Raw genomic sequence first — 2304 nt, 5'->3', positions numbered from 1 at the left:
TAGGCTAGGAAGTTTACTCAGGCTCTGTTGTATCTATTCTTTACCATACAGCATCTGACTTACCACAAACATCCTTTAGATGTTATTAAAGTTTTGGTATTTTATTGAGTAAAACAGATGAAATATTGTTTATTCTATTTTCTCCAGAAGTTATTGATGATATATCTGGTATTCCTTACAAGATCTCTGAGATGATAAACTAAATTTCTCAACTTCAGTTTATCTTTTCCATGGAAAATGTACATACAAGAAACCACAAGTCTTCTCACTTGAAATTTAAACTATCTCTAGTATTCCAGAGTTCTTCATTTATTATTAATATTAATATTATTATTATTGTAAATATAAGTACCAAGATATATAAGGGAACTTAATCATTTCTAACAAAGTATGAAATGAAAAAGAGATATAAAAATCAAATCTGAACACACAGGGACTTTATTTTGCCAAAAAATGTATGCATAAATATATCAACTGAAATATCTTACCCCTTCAAAACTATTTCAAAGAGGTCGTTAGTACATTTTTGTTTTATAAATTTCGTAGCTACAATTCAGGTAGAATTAGGGAAGTGATTAATCTCAAGATGGCAGAAGTTTGCACATATTATACAAACTGTACCATACCCAGCCATTTATTCCACTGAAATCTTATAAAAATCCTGTCTGAGGTCACTCTCCCCGGGCTCTGTCCTCGTGGCTTAGGGGAGCATAGGGCTCTGCCCAATGATGTATAGTCCCTTTCCACAATGTTGGCTATGAAGCCAGGCTTTGTGTCTGCACCTGCATATTCCTACAGCTTCCCAGAGTCCTGTGGACAATGACGAGGGAGATAAACCATGCAAGAAAGAGTAAAAAAAAAAAAAAATCCCGTCTGATCTACATTAGATGTGAATTAAACCTTATCATCATGTGGTACAAAAGGATAGAAACTATTGAAGCTTCAAGCTATAATTGCCAGTATCATAAAACATCAACATTATTAGACCTATCATACTGAAGAAAAATCACTCTGATGAATGGTTGTATTTCTGGTAAACCAGAGTCATAGAATTATTCATTGGCAATTTAATGGGCGAATAAATCATTCATCATACACACACATTACATTGAATTTGAAAATAAATTAATAATGAATATAATTTGAGCATCAAGTCAAACAAAAAATCACTGTCAAATAGCTTAAAAGAAAAGAAAATTCTCAACTTCCATTGTGGGTGGTTTAAGGATCAACAAGACGGAAGAGATAGTTGGAGATTTAGAATATCATGTTCACTAAATCCACATTAAATAAATTAAAATGACTAGGTAATATGATATGCTTGGACCTTATAATAGTAAAACATTAAATATTAACACAAAGCCATAGTGTCCAGAAATTTTTTCATACACATAGATACTTTTTTATTTACCTAATAACCTTGTGTACAAGTAGCCTCGGGAAGGAAAGTTAGCACTTGTGTAAACACATTCATTCTGCTTGCAATATGAGCAGAAGCAAATTGAAGACGTAGATCATAGAATCATAGTCCTGGGTGGGGAGTTCAGAAATAATTTAGTCTGCATGAATGAGGGCCCTTAGGTCCAGAGCTATTGAATGATTTACTTAAGTTCAGATAATTGACTAGTGACAGAGTAGAGATTAAAACCACTGTCATCTGAGATGAAATGAGAGGCCTTTGCTCTGCTCTCCCTCCTCAATAGCTAGAAAACACAGTCACATATGGATGAACTTGATGCCTCCATTCTGCTTGTTGAAATATAAAATGTTTATTAAAATGTTGTCTTTGTAGGTATAGCTCTTAGGAATTGATTCTTCATAGGGAAGAGACACAGGATAGGAATAGTGACTTTTCTAAAGTCCATTGGTACCAGAGAAAGTCTGAAGAGAGAATGGTGGCTTTTGCGTTTTCTCATCCTGTTCTATTAGTTGTGGGAAGCATGCGAACACCTGTCGAAGGGTTGCTTCTGCTTTCGGAGACAGCAAAAGGTATTAAAAAAACACAACAACTCGTTGTGTACAGTGATCCTCAATCCTCTGCCACACTTTCTTTAGGTAACACTGAAGAGTTTAGGCCTTGAAAAGGCTGGTTCCTCTAAATGTCAGTTGGGCCACACATCCTCAAGCTACCCTCTGCAGAGACTGTTAAGAGAAAAGCATCACTGAATGGCTATCTGAAAGATTCATTACTATTTGAGGGAGTCACCTACTTGCTAATGGATTTCATTTCATTGAAAGATGCCAACAAAACGTTAAGCTATGTCTGAGGAAATATTCTTTTTTTAAGTTTATATTTATATTGAC

The 2304-nt window shown here is 34.6% G+C and overlaps 1 non-coding gene across 1 annotated transcript; it reads left to right on the top strand.

The window, feature by feature from the left end:
• The first annotated feature begins 649 nt into the window (after positions 1-649).
• On the top strand, positions 650-853 carry LOC138821132 (small nucleolar RNA SNORA73 family). The gene has a single exon (XR_011370070.1). It is a non-coding gene; the product is annotated as a small nucleolar RNA SNORA73 family (small nucleolar RNA).
• The last annotated feature ends 1451 nt before the right edge of the window (positions 854-2304 follow it).

Source organism: Dipodomys merriami, unplaced genomic scaffold, assembly GCF_024711535.1.
Source record: "Dipodomys merriami isolate MVZ:Mamm:240054 unplaced genomic scaffold, mDipMer1.0.p SCAF_9, whole genome shotgun sequence".
Lineage (NCBI taxonomy): Eukaryota > Metazoa > Chordata > Mammalia > Rodentia > Heteromyidae > Dipodomys > Dipodomys merriami.
Note: the sequence above shows the minus strand (reverse complement) of the source record. Positions and strands in the feature narration are given on the sequence as shown.